This window comes from Portunus trituberculatus, chromosome 42, assembly GCF_017591435.1.
Source record: "Portunus trituberculatus isolate SZX2019 chromosome 42, ASM1759143v1, whole genome shotgun sequence".
Classification (NCBI taxonomy): domain Eukaryota; kingdom Metazoa; phylum Arthropoda; class Malacostraca; order Decapoda; family Portunidae; genus Portunus; species Portunus trituberculatus.
In genome coordinates this window covers 10194438-10206937 of record NC_059296.1, presented here as the reverse complement: position 1 = coordinate 10206937, position 12500 = coordinate 10194438, and the positions used below count along the sequence as shown (strand labels likewise).

The 12500-nt window shown below is 38.4% G+C and overlaps 1 long non-coding RNA gene and 1 other non-coding gene across 2 annotated transcripts in view; one reads left to right on the top strand and one right to left on the bottom strand.

Moving 5' to 3' along the window:
• Positions 1-12500, bottom strand: part of LOC123517342 — a 569643-nt gene that overhangs the window by 95621 nt on the left and 461522 nt on the right. The window lies entirely within an intron of this gene.
• Trnak-uuu lies at positions 7023-7095 on the top strand. The gene has a single exon. It is a non-coding gene; the product is annotated as a tRNA-Lys (tRNA).

Genomic DNA, 12500 nt, shown 5'->3' with positions numbered 1-12500 from the left:
TGGGAGTTTCTAATTGCTGCATGAAAAGCGTTACTGGTGATGTGATGGTGTAATATAAAAACTGAAATGGTGTATTGGTGGTGATGGCGAAAGGGTCAGTTTTAGTTGGGAAAGAAGGTTAAAGTATCTATAAAAATTGAAACCTCAAATTCTCACACAAAAATCCACAAGCCACAAACATCTGTAATTTTTTTTTTCATCTTAACCTCCTCACTACTGAGACGCATTTTTACCTTAATTTTGTGGCATGATTTGACAATTTTTTTGCATTAGGAAGAGTGTATGGAGGTCAGAAGATTATTGGCCAGTCCTTACTATTCCAATCCCCAACATGAGTTTCTAAAGCTGTATAAAATCACCAAATACTAAGCAGAATGAATATGAAAACACGTCATGGCATTGAAAGGCTTAAATGTAATTACACCAAGTCACATCGTCACCAATCAGACCTGTTGGTGTCACGATGTCGCTAATACAACCTTCCCTTGCCATCTAATCCTCGCAGCGCACCAAGCATCCAATTACTTATCTCCACCACGGGGAGGGAAAAACATCGTAATCTTGTCACTGGAGGAAACAGACAAAAAAAATAAATAAATAACAGTGGCCGAGTTTTCTTTTTTTTTTTTTTGTGTCCGGAAAGAAAAACTATGGCTGAAGTCGTCCCATTTCCCACAAGTTAGGCCGAATATTTGTTCAGACTCGCACCCCTCCCCCCTTCATCCCGCCCGAAATAACGTTGACACAGCTAGGCCTAAAGCGCGCCTGTCGGGGCCCTGACCCTCATCAAAGGCCGGGAATACCTGTAGTGGCACGGGAAACAGTTGGGGTGCCGGGAAGAACACCTGGGGAGGGATACGTGGGGCTCCCTGGGAAACCACTACACCGCTACACCGTCGAAATGAAGGAAACACAAGTTCTACCAGGAAACGAACCACCACAAGACACGTGTGGGGGGGATGGGGGAAGACACACGAGTGCTTTTTTTTTTTTTTTTTTACGTAGGGAAGAGGGCCAGCCAAGGGCAAAAAAAAGAAAGTTAGAAAAAGGCCCACTTGAGCGCTGGCTCTCCAAAGAGTTCAAAAAGTGCCAAAACCGTCAGCCAGAATTAGGGGAGCAAATGCCTCGATACCTCCCTCTTAAAAGAAGACAAGTTGTAGGAATTTGGAAATACAGATGCAGGGAGGGAGTTCCAGAGTTTACCAGTGAAAGGGATGAATGATTGAGCGTACTGGTTAACTCTTGCATTAGAGAGTTGGACAGAATAGGGATGAGAGGAAGAAGAAAGCCTTGTGCAGCGTGGCCGCAGGAGGAGGGAGGCATGCAGTTAGCAAGATCAGTAGAACAGTTACCATGAAAATAGCGATAAAATATAGAAAGGGATGCAACATTTCGGCGGTGAGAAAGAGACTGAAGACAGTTAGTCAGAGGAGGGAGTTGATGAGACGAAGAGCTTTCGATTCCACCCTATCAAGCAAAGCTGTGTGACTGGAACCCCCAAACATGCGAAGAGTACTCCATACAGGGACGGATAAGGCCCTTATACAGAGTAAGCAGTTGGAGGGCGAGAAAACTGTCGGAGACGCCTCAGAACACCTAACTTCATAGAAGCTGTTTTAGCAAGAGATGAGATGTGAAGTTTCCAGTTAAGATTATGAGCAAAGGACAGACCGAGGATATTCATTGTGGAAGAGGGAGACAGTTGAGTGTCATTGAAGAAGAGGGGATAGTTGTCTGGAAGGTTGTGTCGAGTTGATAGATGGAGGAATTGAGTTTTTGAGGCATTGAAAACTACTAGATTTTCTCTGCCCCAATCGGAAATCTTAGAAAGATCGGAAGTCAGGCGTTCCGTGGCGTCCCCGCGTGATCTGTTGATTTCCTGAAGGGTTGGACGTCTCTGAAAGAACGTGGAAAGATGTAGGGTGGTATCATCAGCGTAGGAGTGGATAGGGCAAGAAGTTTGGTTAAGAAGGTCATTAATGAATAATAGAAAGAGAGTGGGTGACAGGACAGAACCCTGAGGAACACCACTATTAATAGGTTTAGGAGAAGAACAGTAGCCGTCTACCACAGCAGCAATAGAGCGGTCGGAAAGGAAACTTGAGATAAAGTTGCAGAGAGAAGGATAGAAGCCGTAGGAGGGCAGTTTTGAAATCAAAGCTTTATGCCAGACTCTATCAAAAGCTTTTGATATGTCTAACGCAACAGCAAAAGTTTCACCGAAATCTCTAAAAGAGGATGACCAAGACTCAGTAAGGAAAGCCAGAAGATCACCAGTAGAGCGACCTTGACGGAAGCCATACTGGCGATCAGACAGAAGATTGTGAAGTGACAGATGTTTGAGAATCTTCCTATTCAGGATAGATTCAAAAACTTTAGACAAGCAAGAGATTAAAGCTATAGGACGGTAGTTTGAGGGGTTAGAACGGTCACCCTTTTAGGAACAGGCTGAATGTAGGCGAACTTCCAGCAGGAAGGAAAGGTAGAAGTCGATAGACAAAGTTGGAAGAGTTTGGCCAGGCAAGGTGCAAGCACAGAAGCACAGTTTTTGAGAACAATAGGAGGGACCCCATCAGGTCCATAAGCCTTCCGAGGGTTTAGGCCAGCAAGGGCATGGAAAACATCATTACGAAGAATTTTGATTGTAGACATGAAATAGTCAGAGGGAGGAGGAGAGGGAGGACAAGCCCAGAATCGTCCAAGGTGGAGTTGTGAGCAAAGGTTTGAGAAAAGAGTTCAGCTTTAGAGACAGAAGAGATGGCAGTGGTGCCATCAGGATGAAATAAAGGAGGAAAGATGAAGAAGTGAAGTTATTTGAGATGTTTTTGGCTAGATGCCAGAAGTCACGAGGAGAGTTTGAGTTTGAAAGATTTTGACATTTCCTATTTATGAAAGAGTGTTTGGCAAGTTGAAGAACAGACTTGGCATGATTCCGGGCAGAGATATAAAGTGCATGAGATTCAGGAGATGGAAGGCTCAAGTACCTTTTGTGGGCAACCTCTATCATGTATAGCACGAGAACAGGCTGAGTTAAACCAAGGTTTAGAAGGTTGAGAAAAGAATGAGGAATGTACGCCTCCATGCCAGATACTAACACCTCTGTTATGCGTTCAGCACAAAGAGATGGGTCTCTGACACGGAAGCAATAATCATTCCAGGAAAATCAGCATAATACCTCCTCAGGTCCCCCAACTGGCAGAGGCAAAACGCCAGAGGCACCTTCGCTTTGGGGATCCTGAGGAGGGATTGGAAAAATAGGACAAGATACAGAAATGAGATTGTGATCGGAGGAGCCCAACGGAGATGAAAGGGTGACAGCATAAGCAGAAGGGTTAGAGGTGAGGAAGAGATCAAGAATGTTGGGCGTGTCTCCAAGACGGTCAGGAATACGAGTAGGGTGTTGCACCAGTTGCTCTAGGTCATGGAGGATAGCAAAGTTGAAGGCTAGTTCACCAGGGTGGTCAGTGAAGGAGAGGAAAGCCAAAGCTGGTGGTGAACATTGAAATCTCCAAGAATGGAAATCTCAGCGAAAGGGTAGAGGGACAGAATGTGCTCCACTTTAGAAGTTAAGTAGTCGAAGAAATTACTATAGTCAGAAGAGTTAGGGAGAGATAAACAGCACAGATGAATTTAGTTTGAGAGTGACTGTTAAGTCGTAGCCAGATGGTGGAAAATTCGGAAGACTCAAGAGCGTGGGCACGAGAGCAAGTTAAGTCGTTGCGTACATAGACGCAACATCCAGCTTTGGAATGAAAATGAGAATAGAGAAAGTAGGAGGGAACAGAGAAGGGGCTACTGTCAGTTGCCTCAGACAGCTGTGTTTCGGTGAGGAAAAGAAGATGAGGTTTAGTAAAGGAGAGGTGGTGTTCCACAGATTGAAAATTAGATCTAAGACCGCGAATGTTGCAGAAGTTAATGTAGAAAAAGTTGAGGGAGGTGTCAAGGCATTTGTGGTCTTCAACAGGAGAGGTGTCCGACCTGGGGATATTTTTGGTCCCCTCCCCAGAGGGGGACTCCGAGGCGTTGTTTATTTCGGGTCCTATTTTTCTTTAGAGGGTCCCATTTTTTTTTAGAGGGAGCCCCAGAAGGTGTTTTGATGAATTCGTTGATGTTTTCTTAGGTGATATTCTGATTAATTAAATATGTATGGCTTGCCGTATTAATCTGAGACTCACACGAGGCAGTGATATTGAAGGAAAGTAACAAATAAGTAAGGCGCAGATGAGAAGCACTACAATGTCTGTTTTGAAGCGAGAGAGAGAGAGAGAGAGAGAGAGAGAGAGAGAGAGAGAGAGAGAGAGAGAGAGAGAGAGAGAGAGAGAGAGAGAGAGAGAGAGAGAGAGAGAGAGAGAGTAAATATATATAAACAAACTTAAAAAAATAAAAAATAAAAATAGAAAATTTATTTTAATTATAAACTTTCTTGAGAGAGAGAGAGAGAGAGAGAGAGAGAGAGAGAGAGAGAGAGAGAGAGAGAGAGAGAGAGAGAGAGAGAGAGAGAGAGAGAGAGAGAGAGAGAGAGAGAGAGAGAGAGAGAGAGAGAGAGAGAGAATGTACCTCAAACAAAAACTTACCAAGTGTATTTAACATCAGAAAACAAAAACAAATATCAAGACAAACACAAACACCAAGCGGGGGAAATCAAAGAGAGAGAAAAAAATAAGAGAGCGAGAGAGAGAAAGAAAAGGAAAGGAAAGAAGCTCTCAGCCAAACAAGACCAACACGACCTCATGAGGTTTGCCATAAGAATAACAGGAAAAAAATGTTTACATAAGACTGAGAGGAAATATAGGGTCTACACACACACACACACACACACACACACACACACACACACACACACACACACACACACACACACATGGGGTAAGATAAATAAGAGCTAATCAACGTTTGGTATTGCTTGTAGGCAGTCCCTTTGTTTATCTAGACACGCTATACTACACGTGCTATAGTACCCTTAGCGTCCCTGTATGCGGAGAGAGTCACTATATTGCCCACACTCACCACATTTACCACGATTCCCTCCGCAGTGTCTGGACGGGATCAAAAATAGTAAGTGTGGTGCCTATTTTGGTTCACATACTTCGAGGGAATCCTGAAGTGGTGTACAAAACTCTTATTCCCAATACGCCACTGTTCCCTTTCATTTATGTTTTTACTCTGTGCCGAAGTTTCCCTATAAATAACGTGTAAGAAATACTATCCACTCAGCTACTAATTCACTCACTTACTTCACGGAGATCAATTTTCTGGATAGCACACGAGGAACATAATATATATTTTTTTATACATATTTTTCTTATTGAGCATCTATGAGAAAAGAACATGTATTTCCTACACAGTATGTACTTAAGACTTGCACAAGTTATAATGTAATGATTAGAATATACATCAAGTTTAATATGTGAGTAGTTAACTTAAGAGCATTTGCCAATCAGTACGAAAGTTTTCACGACGGAATCATTATCGTAAGTTACTTTTTGTCATCATTTCCACCAATATGTACCCATCTTACTCTTTCATCATCAACGCTGCTAGTTTTAGTACAGTAACATTCATTCTGATATGTTTCCTTCTATCATAAACACAAAATATATTACTTTCAATTACTTTCAGACTGCTAAACATGAAGACTTTATTTATATGATATATTATATTTCAGTGTCTCACATCTAAAGGTTGTCTTTTCTATACAAACAAGTAACAATGTTTGCCCAATACTTATGGAATTTAAGCAAGTTAGCCAATACGTCTTCTAAAACTTAGCAATACACAAACTTTAGTATTCTGTAATAGTCTCCTCTCTATAACTTGTACGGCACGTCAATCAATACTACTTCAATAACTTACTTTGTGTCCCTTAGCTGCAGTGTCCTTCGATATATATATTCCTTCCTTCATAACTTCAGCGTCCTTTGATGTATATTCCTCGTTGTGTAACCTCAATATATCCCCTTGAAACCCTAGGAGTAGCACCACCTAATACTTCTGCAATCTGAGAATTTTCTTCCATTAATACCTGTGGAATTTACTGTCCTATCCTACCTCAATATCATTTCGTAACTTTAATATATCTCTTTAAATCACTTGAGTAACACCACCTATTACTTTTACTACTCCCTCAGCACTTCATTAATATCTACTTAATTCAATGCCCTTCAATACTTCAAAACTACTTTGTATTTTCGATATATCATCTTAAATCACTTGAGAAACAGTCACTAATACTTTTACTGGAATGCCAATACTTTATTCTGTTGATATCTACGTAATTCAGTGTTGTTATTTTTTTTTTTATTTCTCTCCCATAACACCAACACTTGATAATATCCTTCATACTGAAATTTTGTATAGTGCCCTTGCTTCCATGAATTCACAACGCGCTCCAAAAGTTCTATGTTTTATGTCAACTTAATTGCATTTAACCCCCCAAAAAACACTGAGAATTTCGGTGCACATCTCATCTGCACCTCCTGCCTTCCCTTCCTTAACTCCTTTACGGCCGTCTTTACCGCCGCCCTGTGGACACTTCCTCCTTTTATCACCCTGCCACGCTTGCACTTAAAACATTCTTATACTTCTTCACTTTATTTGTAGCTTATTAGTAGTATCTTTTTATTGCTATCATTTATTGCTACAAAAAAACTGTGGTAATTAATTAATTAATGGTAGTGGTAGTAGTAGTAGTAGTAGTAGTAGTAGTAGTAGTAGTAGTAGTAGTAGTAGTAGTAGTAGAAGTACCAGTAGCAGTAGCAGAAATAGTAGTAACAGTACCATTATTCCTGTTATCTACTACTATTACTAAAAATAATAATAATAATAATAATAACTATACTATTACTACTCCTACTAACAACTAATAATAATAATAATAATAATAATAATAATAATAATAATAATAATAATGATATCAATAATAATAGTAATAATGATAATAATAATAATAATAATAATAATAATAATAGTAATACAGCAATCAAAATGGCATTATGATAATACGCCATAGTTTACCCTATACAGCCCGGATAGCTCAGTCGGTAGAGCATTAGGCTTTTAACCTAAGGGTCCAGGGTTCAAGTCCCTGTTCGGGCGTTTGTAGACTCTTATTTTTCTTTAACTAACGTCAAGTTCACAAATACACCTCAATTTCCAGCATGAGTACTAGTAATAGTAGTAACAGTAATAGTAATTAGTAAGTAACAGATGTAGTACCATAGAATTACCAGAAGTAATGTATGTAGCAATAGTAGCATCTCAATATCGGAAAATGAGATACAAAAAAATATAGATATCTACCGCACAACTCAGTACATAAGATTGCACTGTGTTAATTAATATATGAATTGAAATGCTACTTCTCTTATTTTTCCGTATATATCACGATTAATAGATTATGATATTGCGTCACCATTTTTTTTTTTTTTCAATCAGAATAATGGTTAAATTCACTTCTACGATGCTGGCAGCCTCGATATTACCTCCGCGACGGACGCCGAAGTTGGTCTTTTGGCTCTAAAGTGGAAGGGAAGCACTTTGAATGTCACTTGGCAAAGGTCAGGCGAAAATTGATGAAGCTGAAGTCGTGAAAGTTGCAAAACGAAGTCCAACTCTGCTAATTAGGAGGCAGCGCCATCCGAGTTACAAGCACCCGCCGGGGAAATCAAAGGCCCAGGCGAGGTGATACCGTAATGCTTCTTTTTCGCGTCTTTAACTACTCTACTCTATGTGTCTGTCCTGTACTTAAAAAGTAAAGTTCACTGTCTGCTTTTTATATCTTTTTCCATGTCTTTAGCTAAAAATAAACGTTAAATTTTCGTTGTCCCTTTTTTTCGCATGTTAACACCTTCAGTACCAAGACGCGTTTTCATATTCATTCTGCTTACTATTTAGCGATTTTATACAGCTTCAAAAATTTATGTAGGGGATTAGAATAGTAAAGACTGTGACCATTAAACTGACCTCCATAGCTCCTTCCTAATGTAAATAAAATTGTCTAATCATTCCAAAAAATCAATGTAAAAATCCATCTCAGTACTAAAGTGGTTAACTATCTTCTGTGTGTCTATTCTGTAATTAAAATGGTTAAAGGTTGGTCGTGTCTTTCTTTTTTTCTTTTTTCGTGTCTTTAACTGCTCCACGCACAACAATGTTTGCCCTACACTTAATTAGAATAAAGGACTTCACTTTTATCGCGTCAGTAAGTGTGCTACTCTTTATGTCTGAATTCTACTTGAAAATAAAGTTTCATTGTCTACCTTTCAGCTCCAGTTTCAAAGTTGAGTGTACTCTTTTAACCTTCAGTTGGTATTTTAACCTACTGTTCCTTATTCACAAACCACGTTATTTTCTTTCTATATATTTTTTTTTCTTTTTTTCTCTTCAACATTTATTTTTCAATTCTTTTTTTTTATTTACAGGTACTTATTACGGAGTATAATGTTTTTTTTTTCTTCTTTATCTTTTCTTTTAAGCTGTACACCGTTGCATGTCTCAGTGAAAAGATTAAAACTAAAAAGAAAAAAAAAGTCACAGTATCATAACTAAAGTAGACTCCAGCCCAGCATGTATGTTAAGTCCATAGTTTCAACGTTTGCACTACACTACTACTTAAACACTTTACTCGTCCTACTCCATTTATTACCATTTTTTTTTTCAGCCAAACTTGTGTAGAACTGCCGCATAAAGGTTTACATAACATGGACACTGTTGCACATGTTACCGCCGCCACATACATAACACACTTTTCTTTTTTTTTCGTAGAGCAATGTCCAGGGAAACCAACACTCGTATACAAAACGACAAAACAACACTGAATGCATTACGTTATGACAAATGTTCACGTGCGTTTTGGGGTCAACTCTATTTACTCGTTTATCCATTTATTATTTACACAACGCGAGTCAGTCTGGTCCGGACAAAAACGAAGCAATCAGCCAACTTTTTAAACTATGACTGAAGGAGAAAATTCAGTGGAGGCGGCGTGGTAAACGGGTTCTTAACTTTAGGAGCAGTAGGCCCACATTTTGAATATCCCGTTAAGTTTTCTCATTAGAGTAAGAGGAATTTTAAGTAGTCTTCAGCGAGGGCGAGGTTTGCGACCCCACCGCACCACAGCAGGCCTCCTCAACACTGCACCGCCAAAGCACCACTACAACAAGAGTTTCTTCATTATAATCACCATCACCATTACACCAACATCGTCAATAATAAAGCAAACATCGTCGTTCAACCTCACCTCTCATGTTTCCTTCCCCATCATCATCACATCACTATCTTCATCACACTATCTCCTATTACCACGAGCTCGTCAAGATCTCCTCGTTATCACCATCATCTCCAACACATCAGCCATTCCATCAACACCATAATCCTCACCATAATACACATACAATCTTCCTAAAGTAATCTCCAAAGTAGACAGCAAACTCCCAAAGTTTCACACAGCCATCTACTCGTACAAACACCATTACCAACAAGTCTGCCTCTGAGACGAGTCCAACTCACTTAAGGTTCTCAAGTTCAAAGTTAAAATGAACCATGGAAGAATTCAAAAAATCTATGCTGAGTTAGAAGTATGTTTTGTATTCAGATACGTGCATATATGATACAAATAAAACATTAATAGTTAATGTTCCTGTAATTTATCTCGTTGCAAGCAATGTAGCCATCTTCTGTTAGTTCATAGTAATAATCATCGTCACTAATAACGTTACCTAACATCAATATAATCGCTTAGGTATCAATGTTATCAATATTATCTTCAAAAATGTTTATATAGTTAAAAAAAATAAATAAATAAGATACAGGAATAAAGTACAAATTGCACGCATAAACACGTAAAACAAAAATAATAAAAATAAAGTCACATGTGTATGAAATGCTGTATTTACTAAGTAATACGGTGACTTCTGGATCTGGACTCTCAATACAATCTCTTGTTTCGTCCGTACTATTAACAATATAAAGAATAATGGCAGTGCTATACGGCAGCGACACAAATACAAAAATACATCAACATTTCGGTCAATACATAATGTGTTCAAAAGGCAAGTTTAGTAACTGACATATTTTGCCGACTGCTTTCTGTATAACACGGCAATAAACAATTGCTTTGTTAATTATTACGTAAGTACCTGGAATGAAAGAGAGATGGGTGTGAGTACAAATACATAAATGAAATTACTTACTTAATTAAATAAATAAAAGTCAAATGGAGGTTCTGCGATTAAGGTTCACTCTAAGATCCACAGGGAAGGCCACCTAAGAATAGTCCTGTTTTCTTCCTTCTCATATATAATAAAAAAAAGAACTTATCAATAGCTATCAATAATACTGTTTCGAACTATACTGAGTTGAGATATTTGTTTGAAGACAGCACTACTATATTGGAAAATGCTAAATTTTCGTAGCATAAAACGAAACTTAGAGCTATGAAGAAGTCTGAACTTCCTGTACACTGTTCCCTTCAAGTCAAGGTTGCTAACCGAGACAGTAAAAGCTGCTTCCACTATGTTGATGCACGAAATAATTAACCAATTATACAAATACCCATTTTGATGGCTGCCCTCCCATTACGCTAATAGAAGATTAAACTCAGCCATTACGATAAGCTCTTTAGCATTGTTAAATTGGTGGATAAAACTAATGAGTCCCACGTTACTTTCGGGAGAATAAGCAGGGGGACAATATGTAATTATTATAGAAGAGAAAGGAGAGCTAAAAGTGATGCTAGGATATCGTAAATCATTATATAAATGAGTTGCAAGCAGATCGTGAGCACTGATGTGAACTTTGAATAACGCACGACACTTTTAAGCAATCACCATTCGTGTACTACGTGTGTGTGTGTGTGTGTATATATATATATATATATATATATATATATATATATATATATATATATATATATATATATATATATATATATATATATATATATATATATATATATATTGTACACAATCAAGAACGTCTGTAATCAAGTATAAGGACAGAAAATAAAGTACAAAACACACACACACACACACACACACACACACACACACACACACACACACACACACACACACACACACACACTGAGTATAATGAGGCAGAACATAATTATGTCAGTCAGCTGATCTATCATTGCTAGGCACTTCACACTTTCTTACTGCAAATGAAAACAATGCACCTTATATCGTGTATTTGATATTTCCCTTTAATTTTATTGTTTCTGGAAAAGGAAACATTTAATTTGATAATTAATTAAATCTCAATATTTAATTACTCATGCGCTTTATGATACATAAAAATAATTTAAATTCAACAGTAAGCGTGGACATGAATCATTCAGTTATATTAAGTTATTCATTTCATAACGATTGTGTCCTGGGACATTTCATATACTATTAAATCATAAACTCTCAACACTTTCTAATTAATTTCGATTTCATTATCATCCCCTGCAACTCTATCCCAGGAATAACAAGTGGTAAAATTAACCATCATGAGAATTAAATACTGGTTGTGATTTGTGTCCATTAAATATTTACTGTCGTCCCGTGATACACTTTTTCCCTGTAACGATCAGTGTTAATATATTTACAAATTCCTGCTCGCCAGGTGTTTTCCCTTTCCTTCTTGGCATTTGCATCAAGTTCATAAATGTGTAAAAACACGACCCAATATTTCACAACAGGAATTCGATTTTTTTTTTTCCCTTTATTCCTTTAACGTCTAAACGCTGCGCAGGGAACACTCAAACTCAACTTTATTTTTCCCCTTCGTACAACTTAAAAACTTTCAATAGGGGACCAGCACGACACCTTAAAACTTTTCAAAATTGATTTCGGATTCTGTCCCTACACTTTTCCCTTCCCTCTTCGCCTCGCTTGACGAATAAAAACACAGTGGACATGTAGTGTAATATTTACGTTGTTCTCTATTTTTAACCCCTGGACGCTCTATTAACACGGATAACATTAAGGCAAACACGCCGGATGAGCACTAGCAACCAATGAAGAGGAAGGGAGACGCGTGGCTGGTGAAGAGAGGCAAGAAAGGTACACAGCACCGTGATGAAGGTGGCGGTGAGGGTCAGGCCTATAGCTTGCCACGACACCGATGTCTAGGGGACTAAATGAGCCTCAGCCCACCTCCGCTAATACTTGGTCGGGAAAGTCAACATTTGTTAAGCCAATACATCCTTCCTCCTCCTCCTCCTCCTCTTCTTCTGCCTCCTCCTCAATGTCATCCCCACCCTCACCATCATGCTCTTCCTTCTCTTTTTTCTTTCAGGTCTGTTATTTATTTACCGTGGCTTTACTCATTTTTTTTCTTAGTTCCTTCTTACTTTATGTGTTATCTTTTTGTTTTTGTTATTCACATAATTGTTGTTTCATCTAGCGTTTACACTACTATTATAATACTACTACTATTACTGCTACTACTACCACGACAACTACTACGACAAATACTACGACCATTACTACTACTACTACTACTACTACTACTAC